Genomic DNA, 23,754 nt, shown 5'->3' on the forward strand with positions numbered 1-23,754 from the left:
ATTTTACAATCAAAAAGTCAAATGGCGCTCCTTCCCTTCCGAACCCTGCCGTGCGCCCAAGCAGTGGTTTTCCCCCACATATGGGGTATCTGCTTACTCAGGAGAAATTGCACAACAATTTGCATGGTGCAATTTCTCCTGTTACCCTTATGAAAATGCAAAAGTGGGGGCTGAAAAACATTTTTGTAGTAAAAATGTGAAAATTTTATTTTCACGGCTCAATGTTATAAACTTCTGTGATGCACCTGGGGGTTCAAGGTGCTCACCACACATCTAGATAAGTTCCCTGATGAATCTAGTTTCCAAAATGGTGTCACTTGGGGGGTTTCCACTGTTTAGACACCAGGGGCTCTCCAAATGCAACATGGCGTCCGCTAATTATTCAAGCAAATTTTACAATCAAAAAGTCAAATGGCGCTCCTTCCCTTCCGAACCCTGCCGTGCACCCAAACAGTGGTTTTTCCCCACATATGGGGTATCTGCATGCCCAAGGGAAATTGCACAACAAATTTTGGGGTCCATTTTTCGTGTTACCCATGCGAAAATAAAAAAAATTGGGTCTAAAGTAACATTTTTGTGAAAAAAGTTAAATGTTCATTTTTTTCTTTCACATTCCAAAAATTCCTGTGAAGCACCTGAAGGGTTAATAAAGTTCTTGAATGTGGTTTTGAGCACCTTGAGGGGTGCAGTTTTTAGAATGGTGTAACTTTTGGGTATTTTCTGTCATAAAGATCCCTCAAAGTGACTTCAAATGTGATGTGTGTAAATTTTGTTGGAAAAATGAGAAATCGCTGGTCAACTTTTAACCCTTATAGCTCCCTAATAAAAAAAAATTTGGTTCCATTGTGCATTGTAGGGAGAGAACAGGGGAGCAGAGACCAGCCATGCATCTGATAGTGAGGTCACTTTTGTGCTTGCTGCGTTCCTCCCTTGACTGACAGCCGGCTGTGCATCAGTGCAAATCCGACTGTCAGTCAAAGTGCTGGGGTGTGCTTACAGCTGGCGGTCTCACTGCTGTGAGCTGTGACTGTAATTGCTGTGGGCACTGAAAGTGGCTTCTGGGAGAAATAGTTTATTCTGTCCCAGTTGCTGTACTTTCAGTACAGCAGATGGGTACCTTTCTAATGCTAATAACCTGCAGATTAACCCTATATCTGCAGGTAAATAGAGTTACCTGACCTGACAGGTTCCCTTTAAATTTCACATAGTGTTATTCTGGCTTCACAGCAGTTTGTATCCTGTAGGCGACATTCACACATTCAGTATTTGGTCAGTATTTTATATTAGTATTTGTAAACCAAAACCAGGAGTGGGTGATAAATACAGAAGTGGTGCACGTGTTTCTATTATGCCTTTCCTCTGATTGTCCCTCTCCTGGTTTTGGCTTACAAATATAAAATTCACAGAATATTGTGAAACATGCATTTATGTGCTGCATGTATACCAACTTAAACCAAGCTCAAATTTTGTGTTTTTTTCTTTGTGTTTTTTTGCATTCTGTGCAAACCAGGGTGTGGCTTCCCTTCCCTAGAGCTGGATAATATATTTAAAAAGCTTCCCTTGGTTGGTGTCCACAGTTCGGGACCCGCTTCTTTGTCTGCCCTTATTCACACACTGAGGTCGACTTTGACACATGGTAAGGTTTTTAATATTAGACAGAGTAGGACTCTCCCGAATGGGTTCACCTTGTCATGTTGGGATAGCTTTCATACTATTTTTGATTAAAAACAGTGTTCCTAAGAACTCTAATTTATTTAAATGCACTTTTGCTTTTCATTTATTTAGAGCGGCGTCTATGTTCATTTTGCTTCTTGTAGGTTTTTGCAAATACTGATGTAAAATACTGACCAAATACTGAATGTGTGAACGTGGCCTAAATGTGATATATATCTTGAGCAATACACAAAAGTTGACGAACATATATCACATTTACTTCATAGCAAGTGGGCCTGTGTGCTCTTAAATGCCAGGGCTAAATTTCAGTTCCAACTATACTCTGCCCCCATTATCTGAATGCAAGGAAGAGTGCATTTCTGGCTTCATGGCTTGATCATAGATGCTTGTCCTGATTCCCAAGAAAATCCCATTAACCCAAGTTTGTGAAAGAAACGCACAAAACACATTTATTGGATGTTAAATTGACTGAATTTTATTACAAATCACATTATTATTATTTCATTCAGTGTCTGAAATTTAGAATCAGCCAATTGCTATTAAAAAGACACTGAAAAAAGCAATCTTCCGACTCACGAAGAATCATCCTTCAGCACTCAGGAGAGGAAAACCCCCTGTGGAGGAAACCTCTAGGGAACCATGGCTAGAGGACTGCCCTTCCCTTGGGCTTAGAAGGTTAATGCCAATATTTAACAGCAAATTGTACCAAAATTTGTACATTGTATCATATTTACAGTGAGATATAATATACATCCACTATAGATATGACAGTAGTGACATCACACAGTCGCACAGATTACACATTATATCAACCGAAAACAGACAGTAATGGAGAAGGTCAAAACAGGTGCCCTGTGTGAGCACTGTGTTACGGATCCGGGTGGTGGAACCTCTGTGCCGCGGTGCAAGGAGGGACCCAGAGGGGCGTGACTAAGTATCAACTCAGACCGACCCTGGTTGTACGGCGGCTAACGACTCCGTGACCAGGGAGGGACCGAGCAGAGGGACCAGGTGCCACTCTGGGGACGACCTTGTAAGAGAGCAGGTGGCTCCCACGGGTCAGCAGACTGGGACTGACCGGTATAGCGGATGGACACAACAGGCAGGCAGAAGGCTCTGGATAGTTGACGGGTGGTCACGGCACGTGACGGCAGAGCAGGTTGAAGTCTCTAGGTAACAAACGGGTGGTCACGGCAAGTGACAGCAGGAGCCTCCAGGTAGGCTATCAGGTAACAGGCAGGTAACAGGCGAGTGCTCCCAGGTGAGTGAGCTAGCAGGAACGGCAGGTAGCAGGCAGGTAACAGGCAGGAACAGGCAGGTAACAGGCGAGTGCTCCCAGGTGAGCGGACTAGCAGGCACGGCAGGTAGCTGGCAGGCAACTGGCAAGTGCTTCCTGGTAAGCAGGCAGACTTGCCTATAGTTAGAATGGCGGGCAGAACGGAAGGCAGACTGTCGGGCTGGAGAGTAGTCAGACTGGCGGACTGGAACAGTAGTCAGGCTGGCAACTGGACCTGAGGGCTGAAGCAGAGATAAGTATGCTGTGCATCAACTTTGGCTCGGGCACCTCCATTTTGGAGGAGTTGCCTTATATATGGGAGGACCCTCGCCTATTTAAGAGAGAGGGAGCGCGCGCGCGCCCTAAGCACAGTGCCCGGGAAGCTGCGCGCGCCGGCAGCAGCAGGAAGAGAAGCGCAGGAGGACGCTGCGCGGGGAGCGGGGAGGTGAGAAGGACGGCGTCTCTGCCTGGTAGGGGCCAGAAACGCCGATGCTACACACTGTATGGAGAAGCCTAATGTGACCTATCCAGGCCGTACACATAAAGGTGAAGGCGGCTAGTACCAGACGTGATGGAGATTTGGCTGCAACATCTGTCACCTCATTGATCCTTAGGGTTAGTTTGATTTGGCTGGTTAGGCGGTATGGCTGATCTGGCTGGCTGGGCGGTATGGCTGATCTGGCTGGCTAGGCGGTATCCCCTTCCTCCCTTATAGACTGTGGAGTGATGAAGCTCCAAGTCTCCAGACACATCAAGTACGGCACCTCATACGGCTGAATGACCTGTGGTTCCGGAATCTTCTTTTACATATATGCTATATGTGTTTATGACATCAGCACAGTTGCCGTAGTTACCACAGGTGTTTATTACTGGTGCTTCATTGGTTAGAAAGTCCCTCTCAGTGTTCCAAAGAATTAACCCTTGAATGACTGACATTGTGTCTTTCTCCAGAAGCCTGTAAAATAAACTTGTTACATATTTTAAAGTTGCCCTAAGTCTAATTAGTGAGTGCATCTACAGAACTGATGTGTAACAAGCGCAATAATTCCCTTAATCCAGGGGTGGGCAGTTAATTTTCCCGAGGGGCCACATGAGAGACCGTGACTGTTGTGGAGGACCGAAGCAATAGGCTGAAATTAATTCTACTCGATATTTATATAAACCTATTAATTATAGTTATTTTATATTAATTGTATCTCTTAATATTGAGCAGAATTAAGTATGCTGACATCCCTTATATATCGTATGAGCCCCCACACAGCCTCCCTTTATACGGCGTCAGCCCAGACACAGGCTCCATCTATACAGTGTCCGACCTGCAGCCGGTTGGTGGATAGCTGTCTGTGCTCAGCCTGTGAGATATAGATGTGCTGCTCTCTCTTCCTCTGAATGTATGTGATACGTCTGAAGGTGGGTAAAGTGAAGCCAGCGCTGATAGGCTACAGGGATCATATGACGTAATGCTGGTACACGATCCGAGTGCTGACACCGCTTTTTAAAAGGGGAAAACATTCGGATTAAGAAGAGGGTGCCCGAGTAGTGGAAAAGCCCTCTAAAGTGGTTATCTAACATGTTTAAGCAAGTGGTGTAACAAGTAAAGCAAAATTCGACACGACCGGTCAGTGTTCTGCGATTTGGGTTGAGGATATTTATTGTATGTGGGCTGGTGAATTTTGTGTGCCAGGGCCGCTTTTTAGTCCAAACCGGTCTTGTCCTGACCCCTTACTGTAATAACATTCCCCATCCTGGCCCCATATGATCTCCCATCCTGCCCCATATGATCTCCCATCCTGCCCCATATGATCTCCCATCCTACCCCATATGATCTCCCATCCTGCCCCATATGATCTCCCATCCTGCCCCATGTGTCTCCATCCTGCCCCATGTGTTTCCATCCTGCCCCACGTGTCTACATCTTGCCCCACGTGTCTACATCTTGCCCCACGTGTCTACATCTTGCCCAATGTGTATCTTGCCCCATGTGTCTCCATCCTGCCCCATGTGTCTCCATCCTGACCCATGTGATCTCCTGTCCTGCCCCTTGTGTCTCCATCCTGCCCCTTGTGTCTCTCACCTGCCCCATGTGTCTCCATCCTGCCTCATGTCTCCATCCTGTCCCATATGATCTCCTATCCTACCCCATATGATCTCCTATCCTGCCCCCTGTGTCTCCATCCTGCCTCCTGTGTCTCCATCCTGCCCCCTGTGTTTCCATCCTGCCCCATATGATCTCCTATCTTGCCCCATGTGTCACCATCCTGTCCCATGCATCTCCATCCTGCCCCCATATTGCGGCTTTCAGTACAAAAAGAAAAAAAAAGTTTCTCCTTACCGGTGGCTTCCTGCACAGCAATAGATTGAGGACGCACATTCAGTTACTGAACCGGTTTCTGCTCCCCAGGCCCCATAAACCAGTAAGGGCAGTAATGCTCTGTTGGCGGCCCTGTAACAGAAATGCTTACTGTGTGTTTCTTTAGGAAGAAAAGTCCTAATTTGCCACAGTAAACTGTTCTTCCAAATTTTGGCATTGGGTAACATAAACATTTATAAAAAAAATAAAAATACACATTCCCTCTAATAACGTGTATCAATTACTTGTACTGTGACAAGTGGCAATTTCCGAGCTGCAGTACCAGGCACATCTATGCTCATATGAAGCCCCACCTTATTCTTTTGGTTACTTGGTGTACTAGAAGAAAGATCCCCATTAAAAAACAACATGGGAACTTTTAAGACATAGGGCCCTTGAACAACGATGGTCTTGATGAGGGGGTGTTTTGAAGCCAGACACTCCTGATTCATGAAGAGGTACACTCTTCTTCATGAATCTGGAGTGTCTGACAAGTGGAGTACACCTCTGTACATTATGCCAGAAATGTCACTCCCTTCTTGATTGGAGTGAGATTCCTGAAGTACAGAACACCACAGCTAGTCATAAAATACACTGGTTGTGGCATCACATCCCCCGTTGTGCCCCTGTCCCGCATAGCTGAGAGAAACTGGTGTGTAAACGCCAAAAGTCACAAAATGTAGATGCAACTCTGAGTTGCGCCAAAATTTTGCGATTTTTAAACACTTTTACATAACGATTACCACAACAGATTGTAGCACCATCATATATAGAGCTTTCTATTTGGGTGCAGTGTATTATTTGTTCTTTTCTCTTTTTAGTTTAGCTCTGATGACAACAAATATAGACAGATATTAACACTTTTAGAGCTAGTCGTTATTTTAGAACAGGCGGGGAACACACAAGTGTTGTTGAATCTTTGAACCTACTATCATAATACCATGGGAAACGATGACAATAAAGCTGCTAACCACACATGAAAGAAACCATAGTGACGGAGTACACCAAACACACCCTAGCTTCCCCACTGCTGTTTTGTACAGCATTTTGTATGATATAAATTTCTTCCTAAGGCCAGGTTCACACAAGTGTATAAAAAATCATCAGTTTCATCCAGAAAACCCGAACGATTTTTTTCTCACTTGTCATCTGTGTGCAGTCTATATACAATCTGTTTTGTGTTGTTTTTTTTTGTTGTTTTTTTTTGCAGAAGTAGCAATTAATAAATTGCAGGACCATTTACAGTTTCTTATGTTACAGAATTGCAATGTATTCATAAAAAAAATAATGGATGCTATACTGTGGCTCTGTTTTTTCGCGCACTTATATACGTGAATGGATAAATCTTATTCGACACACAGAAGAAACTAGTGGATGCTGCGATTTTTTTCACATGCAGATTCTTTGAGTGAAATAAATCGCTCATTTGCATTGCCCCATTAAATAACATTGGTCCTCATGATGTGTTTGTGCTGTTCTTTTTTCACTGACCGCTCTCAGATTGAAAATAAAGCCATGTGAACGAGCCCTAAGATAACTGTTGTCTTTTTGGCCTGTGTGACCTTTCTGCAGAATTTTATATAATTCTATAAGTGGGAAGACTTAACCCCTTGTCGACAGGGCGATATTCCATTTTTGTGTTTTTGTTTTTTCCAACCCCTTTTTCCAAGAGCAATAACTTTTTTATTTTTCCGTCGATATAGCCATCTGGGGGCTTAATTTTTTTGCCAACAAGTTGCACTTTTGAATGACGCCATCCATTTTACTATGTGATGTATTTGAAAATGGGGGGAAAAACCCCACAATTCAACACTTGTTTTTTGGGTTTTGTTTTTACGGCGTTTGTTATGCAGTAAGGATAACCTGGCAATATGATTCTTTGAAACGTATTTATTTTTCTTTTGAGGGAGCTATGTGAGAGCTTGTTTTTTTGCAAGCTGAGCAGATGTTTTTATTGATACCATTTTGGAGTGGATACAATGTTTTAATCTCCTGTTGCAGTGTTTGAAGAACTGCAGTTCTGGTGTTATGAATTTTTTTTCTCTTTACGACTTTTACCAAACTAGTTAATTAATTGTAGATTTTGATAGACCAGACTTTTATGGATGTGATGATAACAGGCATATTGTTTTTTTTATTATTTTTTTCTTGATGGGAGGAAAAGATGAGTGATTCAAACTTTTATATACAGTTTTTTTTTTTAATTCTTAAAAACATTTTGTTTGAAATTTCCACTGCATTTGTTAGGCCACAGTATGGCACAGCAAAAATCATTCTCCTGTGAAATCCTGCTGGCTGGACTTCAACGGAGAACCATCATGACACAGCATCCTCATTACGCCATGACATCTTCAGAAGACCCTCGGCTATCATGGCAACCCATTGGCACCCACGATCGTGTCATGGGAGGGGGTGCGGGGAGCTGATAGGCAGTTAGAACAGTGCTCCACACATCGCCATTTATAAGGCATTTATCAGGTTAAGGCCAGTTTCATACGTCCGTATATATTTCCGCTACCGGAAAAAATGATACTGGAGATATCCGTGACCCGTGTGTCCGTGTGTGTCACACCTGTGGCAACCATGTGCCGCCCGTGTGCCGCATCAGGATTACACGGACCGGCGCCTGGGAATCAGCGCTATACTGACACCGGGGAGAATGACCCGCTCCAGAGCTGAGCTCAGGAGCGGTGTCCTGTCACTCACTGAGCGCAGCTCCAGAGCCGCTCATTATCCCCGGCTCCTCGGCGTCAGCTGTCAGAGGATTACAACGGGGGACATCTCTGGTCTGGTGAGTATGAGGATTTTATTATTTTATCCTTATTTTTACACAGGAACACTGGGGGAGCAGACTACTACTACCCTCATCATTGTCCATGCTGGTGCTGATCGTAGCGCCGGCAGGAACCATGATGAGGGCAGTGTTCAGCTTCCGGCGTTTGGGAACAGCGCTAACTGTAGCACTTATTCCCAGGCGCCGGTACCTGTCAAACTGATGACACACGGATGTCATTCGTGTGTGTTCAGTGTGAGACACTTTTCCGGACTATGCAGACACAAAAAAACAGACATGTCAGCGTGTGGAGCATGCAGACAATGGAAACACACTGACATGTGCCCAGACCCATAGATTTGAATGGGTCTGCGTGTGTATGTGTCTCCGGTACGTGTGGAAACTGTCACCACACATACCGGACACACTGACATGTGAAAGAGCCCTAAGTCTGAGGTCACATCGCTGTCGATTCTCTCATGAAAAAGAATCGGGCCAATTATGCTAAAGACACTCTGTCAGAGTTTGATGTGAGTGTCAGCGAGAATCGGAGCACAGGTGAGGAGAAGTCGGAGAGCTTAAGTTCTCTATCTTCTCCATTGTTTCTGTCCGCAGATGTCAGACTGCACTTGGATGACATCTGTGTGCAGTCCGATGTTTCACACAGACTGATATACTTGTATGGGTGTGCGTGATGCAAATTTCAGATGCACTCACAGCATTCTGTGATTGTTTTTTCATGCCAAATTGGCATGACAAAATAATCACAGATTTGAGCAGCCCCATACTACTGTATAACATTGTAGCATAATGAAGAGATAAACCCCGATTAAAGCGATGTGTCACTCACTGGGCTGCTAAAGTAGTAAACTTGCTGCTGTGTAGTCCTCCATACTCCATATTCATGAGTCCTGCATAATCCCACCACTGATTGGCAGCTTTCTGCCAATGCACAGTTTAAATAGAAAGCTATCAATCTGAGGTGTGGGTGGGGTTATACGCAGCTCAGCATTTAGAGAACTGGTAGATCTGCAGCAGATAAAACAGTGATTTTTATCAAAGCTGCAGAAAGCAACCCATTAAGTGACACATCGCTGGAATCAAGATGTCTGTCCCTAAATAATGGTATTTTCATAGGACAAAAAACCTAGTGATAGATAAACCGAGCGACCAGCATAGTTACACTGCTGCCAGAAATTTGCACTCTCTGATGCTGCAGCAACATCAAAGGAGCACAGGAACATTAACCCCTTCACGACCTATTACGTAAACTTATGTCATAGCTGTAAGGTGAACAGTGCGGTAGTCATGGGCAAGAGCCTGTTGTTCTCCCACACCCTGGCATCCCACAAATAAATGGTGTGCCTTTTCTCCTGTGTTATGCATGTGGTGCGTAACACTCATATTTTAGTTGCAGGCCTCTGCTCTCTCCGGTTCTTCGACTTCACGAGCCGCCGCACATACATCAAGGGACATCCAATTCGTTTTATAATAAAGAAGTTTACTTAACTGTCCATTAATTTTCATTATATTGAAACACGCAGTATTGGGCACAAACTTTTCCGTTTTCAAAGTCCATAGCTCGCCCTGAGCTATCTGTTTCTGATCTGGCATCTCTCGCTCCCAGGATACTCCATCTGACTCTGCAGCTTACATGAGTCCTGTCCCAACTCCCATATGCGATTCCCCGTCCGACTCCCTCTCCTAGGAAGATACTGAGGCATGCTTCTCAGTGTTTCAGTTTTACCGTAGGCCCCAGACGTTCCAGGAATGTCTACTAAGAGTTTATTGCTGACGTTCTCTTGGTACTGAACAGCCTGTGCTCCTCGTGCCCTCAGACCTCCAACTACTACTATCTCTACATCTAATCTCTCACTTTAACGGCACTAACCAGGAAGTGCTCCCCTTTGTTAACAGGCCTTGCCCCTCTCTCACGGGGGCTGTTTCTGAACACATTAACTGTTTCTCTCCTAGACCTGTCTACTTTCTGAACTTATTGCGCCCACTGATGCACTGTTCCCAATCCTATCTTATCGCTAAATCTAAACCTATGTCCTTTGTACTAAGCTCATCCTTTCCCTATATCTAATACATTTATCACAACACATCGAGTCATCCAGATATTATAGCAAAAAATTAACCGTGTACCTTGGTGCCTATAAGGTTCTATGCATAATAAAACACTTTTTTGTAGACACAGGTTACAACCATTTTTCTAATCAAGGGAGAAGCACATGACTGTCAAGGTCACCCTTTTACATGGCGATCATGTTAGCACAGAAGAAGTTTCCGCACGATATCTACCAGGAGCTCAGTGTAAGTGATAACTGAGCTCCAGCTGTCACGTCCAGGAGCAGTGCCCGCACTGACCCGGGCCATTTAACCCCCTAAATGCCGCGATCTATACCGATCGCAACATTTAGGAGGCTAGGAGAGGGAGGAGGCTCTCCGGGTCTGCCAGCTATGATGACCTTGTTAGGCCATGCCCTTAAATTAGATAGTTATATCACACAAAAGGATTAATAAATAACATTTCTCCTATGTGTAGTTTACATTAGCATCATTTTTTAAAAATATTTTTTTTTTGTTAGGAAGTTAGAAGGGTTAAAAGTTTATCAGCAATTTTCCATTTTTCCAGCAAAATTTACAAAACCAATTTTTTTAGGGACCACAGCACATTTGAAGTGACTTTGGGGGTCCTATATGACAGAAAATGCCCAAAAGTCACACCATTCTAAAAACTACATCCCTCAAGGTCCTCAAAACCAAATTCAAGAAGTTTATTGACTCTTCAGGTGCTTCACATGAATTAAAACAATGTGGAAGGTAAACATGAAAATTTTACCTTTTCCCACAAAAATGCTGCTTTAGCCACAAATTTTTCATAGTTAAGATATAGTTACATGGAAACCCCGGTGTAAGTGGTCAGCGTAGAGTGCAGGATAAATGTGAACAGAGTCTTACTGTAATCTTTGGGAGGCAGAATAAACAAATCAACAGCAGGTGAAGTATTGCTTTTGTTTATTTTTTCCGCCTGTCCACCGTGCAGTATAAGTGATTAGACAACTTTATTCTTCGGGTCAGTGTGATTTAAGCGATACAAGATTTATAGTGTTTTTTTAATGTGTGGCTGCTGTCACATACTCAAAAAACCTTGTTTTTGTAAAAAAAAAAACAACAACGTTTTTTTGAGAGCTATTATTTTTCTAGATTTATTCCAGCACAGTCATGTTTCTATTCTGATTTTTGGGAGGCCGAATGAACAAAATCTAGTAACTCAGCGATTGTTTTCTTTTTTGTTAATGTTGTTCACCGTGTGGTAAAAGTGATAAGGCATCTTTATTCTTCGGGTCAGTACGATTAGAGCAATACCACATTTATGTAATTTATTTAATGTTTTGTCGCTTCTGCACAATAAAAAAAAAAAAAAAAAATTCTACAATAAAAATAATGAAATAATTATGTAGAAAAAATATGTTTGTGTAAGGCCTTTTGGCTGTGGGTGATAATTTGCAGGAAGACACTGTAGCTTGTCATCTCTGGACTGTCAGCTCTCAAAAGATGGATAAGGGAGGGGGTGAAGAGAGTTTTGAGAGGAATGGTCAATATCTGTGTCAGGGAAATGTGGAAGAACATTTTCAATATTCCTCAATATTTCCCTGACATAGTTTATTCCACCAGATTAGAACGTTTCGACCCTTCGCCGGTCTTTATCAAGTATGACGTTTTCAGTGGTACCATTTTAATTTATATTCGTCTTTTTGATCGTGTTTTATTCCATTTTCTTTCCAGCGGTATGATGAAAAACCATAATTTTTTGTTACTTTTTTTTCTTACGGAATTCCATGTAGGGGTTAACTAGTGTGACAGTGACGCACCCCCTGGGCCATGTTCAGGGGATACCCGGAGCCGGATCTGAGTAGGGGTAGTAGTCCTTGTGGCGGTGACCCGGTCCGTGCCCAGGGTGTCAAACTAAGTGGCAGTCTATGGCAGTAGATGTTAACTTGATCGACTACGCCACCCGTTGAGTGCGGCTTTGAAGCCGCCGCTGCAGAACAGTCCGCTGAGGCCGGTGGTATATGTGCAGCAGTGATGGTATAACCCCCAACGGGAGGGGTATGGCCTCAGGGCAGCAGGTGTGGATGATGGGTGTAGTTATGTTGTAGAAAGGAGAGTCAGAGACTTGAGGTGCAGTTTCAGGGTTTTTTACTCACGGTTGTTCTCTCAGTCACTCTGGCCTTGAGTGACCACCCGAGCCGTGCTGCGTCCACCAGGTCCTGGACTCGGCTAACCCCCAGGCAGTTCCGGAGCGTGGTCCTGAGCTCCCTTCTCTCGCTCTGTCTCTGGCCATTCCCACCAGGGATCCACCTTTGGCCGGCTCCCTCGGGTCTCTTAGTGGTCAAACCTCCTCTGGGTTCCCTGACCCTATGCTTGGTGTGCCTTTCTGGTGGATTTGGTGAGGTTCGTGGCAAATCTTGACCACGACCTCCGGTTCCTGGCTGAGGATAAGTGGCCTCCACCAGTTCGGGTTCCAGTACCCGTGTCCGCCAACCCTTCACCCTTTCTGGTCTGTTTCTGGGTTCTTGGGGTTCCCTCTGTCTTTCTCTCTGGGTCCTTTCTTTCTCCTCTCTCCTCTGCAGGCTTGGCTCTGGAGCTGGGCCCAGCCGGAGCCACAGCTCCCTGTCAGCCCTCCTGGCTGAGCTTCCCTGCTAAAAAGGACCCTGTCCTAAGATGGTGCCCACCATATATACTCCCTCTATGTGTGAGCCCAGGTGACTAGCACCCAATGAGCTCCTAGCTTTACCCAGAGTACTCCCCCTATCTGCCCCTACACTACTGGGATGTTCCACCCCCCTCCCACTCCAGCCAGGGACAGACGCTGTCGTACCTGCACATATACTGGTGGGAGTACCGTAGTTCTGTACCCCGGAAATGGGATGTATGTAGTGCATGCAGCCTACTGAGCTCAGTCCCACACTCCATCCTTACCCGGGAGTGGAATACCACACCTCTGGAGTGAGGTGCAATACCCCTGTAGCAGCCGAGTCCTCAGGGTGCTACAACAGTTCTATAGATCTGGTCGTTCTGGACGCAGCAATACTAAATATGTGTACTTTTTTTTTGTTTATTTTTGTTTTTAAATGAATATGTGTATTTATTGGTGTAATCATTTTTGTTCTTTATTTTTTAATTATTTTTTTTAATAATATCTTTAATCTTCTTTTTAACTTTTTTTTTACTTAGTCCATCTATGGGACTTTAACTTGGAGTGCAGTTTACAGAGCAAGTGGAAAAGAGCTATTAAATTTTATATATTTAATCCAGAAAGATAGATAGTGTTTATAAAAAATATACAAAAATTATAAAAAAATGGGAACAAACCATACGATTATATACAGTTACATGAAATAAAAAGGAATAACGAAGGAAAATTACTAAACCTATCTCACGGAAATGGCTCAGAGCTTAACGGAGGGAAGCATTCCAACTGGGAAAATGGAACATTCTTACAGCAAACTATGTCTTCCTGGAATGACCCAAACCCAAATACTGTTTTTTATTAACTCAAGATTGCGCCCACATACCTCCCCTTGATGGGTTCATATGGGGGCTGGCTGTGGAATGTGCTGGGTCTGTTAGAATTTTATGAGATCCCCCAATTTACAGAATATCTTCGCCCCTTGAGATACCAGGCGGGAGAAATTGTCATCATTATCAGCATTGCGATTTTATCTTTTTATTGAGATGAAAAAAATCATATATAACACCATCCATTGGACAATTATTAAGTTAGAGGGGATCTAATGGCCCTACAGTGATATGAGTGAATGCGTTCTGTTCGTCCCTTCGTTCCGCCACTGAAAAGCTATATCACATATCGGATTGTTACAAACCCAAATATTCATCACTGACCACTGGCACTGAACTGTCTACCTGCAATTTTCCAGTGTTATTTGACAAAGGAAGCTCTTTACAGGGGAAGATCTCCTCCAGTGCATAAACAAATCTCAGCCTCATCGTCTTTTCTCCAGGGAATCTCCTGTTTTATTACCTGGACACTGCAGAGGACCGCTTCTTCAGTGGAGATGAGGTGTTAGCTCTCTCTCTCTAACTTCCCTTGTTCTAATTAATCCCATGTTCGATGTGAGTGGGGGGATATGTCCCCTCTATGGTGATGTCTTATGGATTTTAATTTTTCTCTATGACAGGTTCTATTTGCAGTTTGCAAAAAGCTATGTAGGGGACACAACTAGCATGTGGAAGAAGGTGCTCTGGTCAGATGAGACCAAAGTAGAACTTCTTGGGCTAAATTCAAAACGCTATGTGTAGTGGAAAACTAACACTGCACATCACCCGGAAAACACCATCCCCACCATCAAACATGGTGGCGGCAGCATCATACTGTGGGGATGATTTTATCCAGGAGTGCCTGGGAAGCTGGTCAGAGTTGATTAGAAGATTAATGGTACTAAATACAGGGCAATCCTGGAAAAAAACTTGTTAGAGGCTGTAAAAGAGTTTAAGCTGGTTCATCTGCCAGCAGGACAACAACCATAAACATATTGTCATACAATGAATGGTTTAGATCAAAGCATATTCATATGCTTGAATGGCCCAGTCTAAGTCCAGACCTAAATCCTATTTAGCATCTGTGGCAAGAATTGAAAACTATTGTTCATAGATGCTCACCGTACAATCTTACTGAGCTAGAGCTAGTTTGCAAAGAAGAATAGGTTAAAATTTCAGTCTCTACATATGCAAAGCTGATAGAGGCATACCCCAAAAAATTTGCAGCAGTAATTTCACCAATTGGTCAGGACTTTTTTATTACCATTTGTAATTGAAATTTAAACTGACTGGCATATAAATGGGTAACTGCAGTGACTGGGCTGTTAGACACAAATGCTGACTCCTGAGCCTTCTCCACACTTGCAGACCATAGCCTGGAACGTTTATTCATATTCTAATGCGGGGAAGGGTTAAACAACATGACTCAATTATCAGATGTAGGAGACATCCCCAGCTGCGGGCTGACAATGAGTATCAGTTCTTTACTTACACTCAGAGTTCATGTTTACCTCTGAATCATCCAGGTAAATCAATAGTTTACTCTCCCCTCATCTTTACATTTTCTAACTGTGTAGAAGTGATTGCTATTAACTGAATGTTTGTATGTTAGCAATAAATAGGGGTTAAATATGAGGGAGTGTGGCAGCAGAAGAAACTACATACAAGGTTTCTTTCAATGGAGATAGATTCTTCCTAGGAACTTTAGACAAAACAATAGATCTTTAATTAGAACCTTTACAGATATACGTAATTATTGTGTATTGGATGAGTTAGATAAGAGCTGAACAGTCGCGTCTAGACAACTCAGAGCGTCTCTAAAACTGCAGTTCTTATGGGGTGATTCTGGAAATCGGTGGATATTATCTTTCAAAGATCACCCAAGAAAGGACAACCTGTGAACCAACAACAGAATGATGGGATCCCAAAGCTCAATAATGTGCATCCAATCCATGCAGGCTCCACCTGATGACTTAAATGATTTGCTTCTGACTTGTGGTGCAAGATTCCATGGGACACATTAAAAGTGCCACAGACCCTTTGGTGGCAGGAGGGGGACCTACACAAGGTGGTTTTTATGTTATGGCTGATTAGTGGATATATACATATATATTGAATTGGCAGAACTATTTAAGAAACAATTATTTACTCAAGAAAACGTGCTCACGTTAAGCATTGGGTTCCATATTAGCATAGGGTTAATGCTTCCTTTCATTCATCAGATCACGAGTAGTGATGGGCAAACCTCTGACTGTTCAGGTCCGGCAGGTTCAGCCGAACACCAGAACAGTGCCCGAAAATGGACCCCAATCGCATGAATGGGGGCCCGAACATTGGGTGTGTGCCATGTGCATGACAGCGCGGCTAACACTGCCTCTGATCGGTGGTAAGATTAATACCACCGGTCTGAGCGCTGCGGTTCCCATGCTGTCAAATGACAGCGTGAGCCCACAGCTGTGACCGGACGTAACTTAAGGTTATTTAAAGAAATAATTAAAAAAACGGTGTGGGGTCCCCCCTCATTTTTAACAACCAGCCAAGCTAAAGCAGACAGCTGGGGGCTGGTATTCACAGGCTGATAAGGGGCCATGGATATTGGCCCCCCAGCCTAAAAATTTCAGCCCGCAGCCGCCCCAGAAAAGGTGCATCTATTAAATGCGCAAATCCTGGCGCTTTGCCGGCTCTCACCATTGCCCTGTGGCGATGGCAAGTGGGGTAATATTTGTGGGGTTGATGTCACCTTTGTATTGTCTGGTGACATTAATCCCACAGGTTAGTAATGGAGAGGCGTCCATAAGACGTGAGGTGAGGTGAATATACAGGTTTTGTTTATTTTTAACTTTTTTATTTCTTTTTTTCACCGTGTGGTAGCCGGAATGAAGAGGAGTTGTAGTCTCCTCTTCATCCCGGGTACCACACGCACCGCGATTACGCTGAAAATTCGCAGCTATTGAATTTAATTGAAACGCAGCAAATTCACATATACCTGCGGGTTTGCTGCGTTTCAGTGTTCCTCAATGGCCGAGAATTTGCAGCGTAATCGCGGTAGAAATGGTCATGCTGCAACACAATGCGAATTCGGCGCGCAAATTAGCGCATCATGTGCACAGCACATCCGAATTCACATTGCTTTGCATGGCAGACTGTTTTACAAGCGTTTTTGCGGCGTTTTCGTATCCGTAAAAATGCTACAAAAACGCTACGTGGGCACTTAACCTGAGGCTGCGTTCCCAGCCCGGCCGCTATAGGTGATCTCACCGCTAGTCACTGAGGCTGAGCTCGCAGCAGCTCATTCCTCAGTGGTTTTCAGTTGGGACGGTCGCATCTTGGCACCGTCCCTGTTGAGAACGATTTATCCCAGACTTGGATTACGACGTGGGACAGAACTTCGGACATATGAAGGATATTGTTGTTTTCTATTTCTGCTTTCTTAAAGGAGATGAGGGAATTGGAGATTAGGTGTTAGATGAGTATAACTGTGTTTGTTATTTTTAAATATTATAGACGCCTTTCCATTACTAACGGACAATACAAAGGTGACATCAACCCCACAAATATTACCCCACTTGCCACCCCCACAGGGCAATGGGGAGAGCCGGGCAAAGCGCCAGAATTGGTGCATCTAAAGATTTTTTTTTTTTAATTATTTCTTTAAATAATTAAAAAAACGGCGTGGGGACTCCTCTATTCTTGATAACAAGCCTTGCTAAAGCTGACAGCAGAGGGTTGCAGCCCGCAGCTGTCACTTTTGCCTGTCTGGTTATCAAAAATATATGGGAACCCACGCCATTTTTTAAACTTATTTATTCATAGCACAGGAGCCAGGTGATGAATACACCCATCATCCATGCCTGCTCTTGCCGTTATCGGTGCGTAGGCTGATGGGTGTAGTAGTCCCATTTGCCGATGCCTGTGACTGGAGGTAAAATTTTACCTCCGATCACATCTGCGGGCTCACACTGTGATCATCAACGTGGGATCCTCATTTCTCTGACCGGTGGTATTAATCTTACCATCGATCCGAGGAAGTGTTTGTCATGCTGTCACGCACATGACAGCGTGGCAAACACCCGATGTTCGAGCCCTTATTCCCACACGAGGGAACCGCAGCGCTCTGACCGGAGGTATTAATCTTACCATCGATTAGAGCCGCCGGTGTTTCTCGCACTGTCATGCAGATGTGCAGATGACAGCGCGAGGAACACCCGATGTTCGGTTTGCCAAACCCAAACAGTAACACGGACTTCCTGGTGAAGTCTGCATTCAGGGTCCGTTGCCAGAACAGTAGGTGTTCAGTACGGATCTCGAACTTTACTGTTTGGGTTCTCCAATCTCGAATCATGAGTTCCAATCCTACCAATGAAACATCTTAGGGTTTATATATCCTATTTGTTCTTGTGATTGCATGGGTTCCCATTTCTAAGTATCTGACATAGAAAAATTAGACACTTATAGGAAATCTGTCACCCCCTGGCACTTATCTGACCTCTAATATGGGCATACAGGTGATAGAAATGTAAATCTATACTTACCTGTATGCCTCATATTAATTAGAGGTCTTGTTGCTGTGAAATGTCTTTTTATTCCTACAAGTTTCTGATGTGTTCCAGTCCCGGGGACTGGAAGAAATCCCCGCCTCCTGTGTGAATTATAATGTTTCCCCCCTCCCCTGCATGTCACAGTGCCTGGATTTGGCTCCTGCAGCTGCGCATCACAGAGCACTGTGACATGCAGGGGAGGGGGAAAACATTATAATTCACACAGGAGGCGGGATTTCTTCCAGGCCCCGGCCTGCAGGCATTAGAGAGTTGACTGAATAAAAAGACATTTCACAGCAACAAGACCTCTAATATGAGGCATGCAGGTAGGTATAGATTTACATTTCTATCACCTGTATGCTCATATTAGAGGTCACATAAGTGCCAGGGGGTGACAGATTCCCTTTAAGCTACCCATACACTTTAGAACTGGCTTAATGATCGGCTAACAGCTGTCTCGCCTGACTCTTCCATACAAAGGAGCTCTAGCTCTGCTGAGCACTCCAGTGTTCTCTAAAAGAGCTGCTGCCAGACATGACTAGTGGCTGCTCATCTATTAAAGAACAAAAGGATCGGATCTGCAATTTGAAATCGGATATGGTTGATCCTTAACTCCCCTCATCTATCAGAGGTCCTCATACACATTACACTGTCAACCGAATCCATTAATATCGTCAGGTCCATCCAACGTTAGTCTAATGTATGTGGGGGGCTTAAGGTTCATTGTGGATAGGCACCAATGTGTGTACTGTGATGTCATTATCCTCAGCAACAGGAAACAAATTCTAAATATTACTAATCCAATATTAGATTCCATATTCTGGATATAGCCTATGTCAATCAACCTACTTCTTAACTTTCTCCCCTTTATTTACACCCCGTTCCCTCCTCCCATTCCCCATCTTTGTATTGTTTTCTTTGCTGCTGCTATTGATCTTGTTAGTTGAATATCTTGAATAATAAACCAGAACAAAGATGAGAATGATGAAAGCCATCCTTTTACACTGGTATTATAAGGCTATACAAACTTACATGTTTGCACTGTGTACAAAGCGGTACCTACTGATTTGCACTGATGCTTGTTAATGATAGTACATCTACTATTAATAGTAATGTAATAATAATCTCTTTAATAATCACTTATATAGGGATGATAAAATAAAACATGGCAACATAGAAACGACTTCTCTATTTAAAGGTTAGAAGGAGAACATACATGCTCATGGGACCATTAGGTGGTAGATTCCACTGAACAATCTTTTTTGATCCATGTCATGTCATTTATTACTAAAATCCCTTTGTCAATGTGAGGGCTTGTGTACATTACAACCCCTGGCAAAAATTATGGAATCACCGGGCTCGGAGGATGTTCATTCAGTTGTTTAATGTTGTTGAAAAAAAGCAGATCACAGACAAGGCACAAAACTAAAGTAATTTCAAATGGCAACTTTATGGCTTTAAGAAACGCTAAAAGAAATCAAGATAAAAAATGTGGTACTCAGTAAGGGTAATTTTTTTCAGACCAAGCAGAGGGAAAAAATTATGGAATCACTCAAATCTGGGGAAAAAATTATGGAATCATCCTGTAAATTTTCATTTCCAAAACTAACACCTGCATCAAATTAGATCTGCTCGTTAGTCTGCATCTAAAAAGGAGTGATCACACCTTGGAGAGCTGTTGCACCAAGTGGACTGACATGAATCATGGCTCCAACACGAGAGATGTCAATTGAAACAAAGGAGAGGATTATCAAGCTCTTAAAAGAAGGTAAATCATCACGCAATGTTGCAAAAGATGTTGGTTGTTCACACTCAGCTGTGTCTAAAATGTGAACCAAGTCTAAAATGTGAACCAAATACAAACAACATGGGAAGGTTGTTAAAGACAAACATACTGGTAGACCAAGGAAGACATGAAAGCGTCAAGACCGGAAACTTAAAGCAATATGTATCCAAAACAGGAAATGTATAACAAAACAAATGAGGAATGAATGGGAGGAAACTGGAGTCAATGTCTGTGACTGAACTGTAAGAAACCGCCCAAAGGAAATGGTATTTACATACAGAAAAGCTAAACAAAAGCCATCATTAACACCTAAACAGAAGAAAACAAGGTTACAATGGGCTAAGGAAAGGCAATCGTGGATTGTGGATGACTGGATGAAAGTCATATTCAGTAATGAATCGCGAATCTGCATTGGGCAAGGTGATGATGCTGGAACTTTTGTTTGGTGCCGTTCCAATGAGATTTATAAAGATGACTGCATGAAGAGAGCATGCAAATTTCCACAGTCATTGATGATATGGGGCGGCATGTCAGGTAAAGGCACTGGGGAGATGGCTGTCATTACATCTTCAATAAATGCCCAAGTTTACATTGATATTTTGGACAGTTTTCTTATCCCATCAATTGAAAGGATGTTTGGGGATGATTACATCATTTTTCAAGATGATAATGCATCCTGCCATAGAGCAAAAACTGTGAAAACATTCCTTATAAGAAGATACATAAGGTCAATGTCATGGCCTGCAAATAGTCCGGATCTCAATCCAATTGAAAATCTTTGGTGGAAGTTGAAGAAAATGGTCCATGACAAGGCTCCAACCTGCAAAGCTGATCTGGCAACAACCATCAGAGAAAGTTGGAGCCAGATTGATGAAGAGTACTGTTTGTCACTCATTAAGTCCATGCCTCAGAGACTGCAAGCTGTTATTAAAGCCAGAGGTGGTGCAACAAAATACTAGTGATGTATTGAAGTGTTCTTTTGTGTGTTTGTTTTTCATGATTCCATAATTTTTTCCTCAGAATTGAGTGATTCCATAATTTTTTCCCTCTGCTTGGTCTGAAAAAAATTACCCTTACTGAGTACCACACTTTTTATCTTGATTTCTTTTAGTGTTTCTTAAAGCCATAAAGTTGCCATTTGAAATGACTTTAGTTTTGTGCCATGTCTGTGATCTGCTTTTTTTCAACAACAGTAAACAACTGGATGAACATCCTCCGAGTCCGGTGATTCCATAATTTTTGCCAGGGGTTGTACAAAGCTGCATACACAGGCTCTGTACAATGACATACAGACTCCCTACAGGTATGTAGGTACTTTGCCAGCTGCCTTGTGGTGTCTATGTGAGGTAATATGTTCTATATATGCATCTTAAAGAAGGCATGCATTCAGCAATGGGATAAGGGGTAGGCTAGATAGACAGTAGCACTAGACACCGTATCTTTGTGGATTCGGCTATCAATCCACATATTCACTACATGCCCGTGTGCACAAAGTTTATTACTGTAATCAAAAACAAGAAAATTGCTGTGATAAAATTGTTATAGATCAATAGATTATTTAATCAATGATTGTGTAGCACAATTATGCTCTTGGCGCAGTTTTGCAGAAATCGTGGTAAAAATGCTGAAATGCGTCATAATGTGAATACACCCAAGTTTTTGTATAAAACAAGAAAAGTAAACTTAAAGTCTTGTAATCAAGTCTATCTCCTGTGTAAGGCTACGTTTACAGGTCCTGTAGTTATTTTCATTTTTGTATAAGTTTAGCTATGACAAGAATGGAAATAAAATGTGCCAACATGGGATCCATTCATTTGGAGACATAAATGTCCTAAAGTTTGACTGTAACGCTACGGTCACACTATCAGTATTTGGAAGCCAAAACCACGAGTGGGACAAAAATGAAAAATTGGTGACGTGTTTCTATTACACTTTTTCTCTGATTGTTCCTCACCTAGTTTTGGCTTACAAATACTGATGTCAAATACTGACGAAATACTGATCGTGTGACTGTGAGGGGTGCAGGGTGGTAGTTGTGGCGAGGGGTTGTTGCTGTGGACCCACACACTGTCCCCCAAAAAATAACAAATAATGTCCAGTGTGACGTGTGGTCTGTGTGTACTACACAAAACTTACGGTTTTCCTGGAGGATCCCATCAGCTTCAGGATTCCAGATGCAGCCAGAATTGGACTGGCCCACCAGAGAACCAGAGAATCCTCCGGTGGGCCCTGGCTTCTACTTCAGGAGAGTTCATAGTGCAAACCTTGCAGCTGCTATGGGTCTCTTGAGTGATGGAGAAAGGTGGGCCCTCAGAATCAAATCCTCTGGTGGTCCCAATGTTCTTCAGTCTGACACAGGATGCAGCTGTATGCCGACAATCACATTCAGGCTCTGTTTTCTTTTCAATCAAAAGAACTTTACTTAACTTTTCTATCAGTTCAGTTTTAGTCACAATACAATAACTCACATTTACATTATTCCACCACGATACATATACCATATATTACACATGTACCTGTTTTATCAGGGAGTAATGCAGAGCGTGTGCAGGCATTCACACACCCTTACATGACCATAGCCTAAAGTAATGTTAACACGTTGCGTTTTTGCCACATTTTTTTTTCATAGGCAAATCTGCTCTCTTGACTGTAAAGAAGCAGCTTCAAAAAAGCAGGTTTTGAGTTTTTGTTGCGGTTTTTGCTGCGTATTTGCTGCATTTCTATTGTCTCTTGTGCATACTGATAAAGTTTAGTGCCCCCCAAAAAATGATGATGCAACTTCCTTAGGTTTTTGCACCAAAAACGCAGCAAAGCCTGATACCGGCGTTTTTTGCTACGTTTTTGTAGCGTTTTTGCACTTACCCATTGCTTTCTACAGGTGAAAAAAACATTGAAAGAAGTGACATGCTGCAGTTTGCAAAAACGCAGCAGTTTGCAAAAACGCAGCCGTTTGCCAAATCAATTGGGAAAAAAAACAGGGTGTGTGCATGAGATTTCTGAAATCTCGTAGCTTTTGCTAATACTTTAAAACGCAGCTTAAAATTGGCTTAAAAAAACGCAGCAAAAACGCAACGTGTGAACATAGCCTTATCCAGCTGTTATCAATTTTTTGGATCAAAAAACGTCTGCACAACTTATTGTTTTGATAAAAAAAACAAAACACAAATTGCAACTGTATCTGTTTCTTCTTAACTTTGAAGCCTAAGGGAAGTGGATCATAACTGATGGTCATCTGTTACGTAATCCGTATTTTAGCACTGGGCGTGCCCAGAACACCGTTTTTATTCAGTTTGTAGTGAATCACATTTTTTTTTCCTAATACTGGATTTTTTACAAATGGATGACAACTGGACGTGTGAACCAAGCCAAAGACGATAAAACAAGGACTAAAACTAGTTGCTGTGTTATGAAACGCAGCCTTGTAATTTACGTTGTGAAGTCTAATAATTATGTAACAGAAGATCTGCGTCCACCCACATATTGTGTTGCATGTAAATGAGGCTACACCCTGAAATACCATTCTCCTGGATCACAAAACAAGCAATGAATCAAAGAAGTGATCTCATAATTACAAACCAGTGCTGTGGCTGTCACAGTTCCTCTACTAAAAGCCTTATCTTCATAGGTGAAGTCAATTGTAATTGCTAAACTGCAAAATCCGCTATAAATGTGTATGGTCATAAATGAGGGATTACCATGTATTTTGGCCTCTCTTTGGCCAGGATACATTTATAAAAAAGACATGGTGTAGTAAACTAAGCAGTTCCATCCTGTGGAGCCCAGTAAAGT

The 23,754-nt window shown here is 42.8% G+C and overlaps 1 long non-coding RNA gene across 1 annotated transcript; it reads right to left on the minus strand.

Annotated features, from left to right (window-relative positions):
- Positions 1-2,251: 2,251 nt before the first annotated feature.
- LOC141271102 (uncharacterized) lies at positions 2,252-22,984 on the minus strand. Its single transcript, XR_012321833.1, has 3 exons — positions 22,102-22,984; positions 5,283-5,393; positions 2,252-3,192 (listed from the first exon to the last, which is right to left on the minus strand). It is a non-coding gene; the product is annotated as an uncharacterized lncRNA (long non-coding RNA).
- Positions 22,985-23,754: the final 770 nt, after the last annotated feature.

This window comes from Phyllobates terribilis, unplaced genomic scaffold (assembly GCF_046119375.1).
Source record: "Phyllobates terribilis strain yellow unplaced genomic scaffold, ASM4611937v1 Scaffold_5__5_contigs__length_657084704, whole genome shotgun sequence".
Classification (NCBI taxonomy): Eukaryota; Metazoa; Chordata; class Amphibia; order Anura; family Dendrobatidae; genus Phyllobates; species Phyllobates terribilis.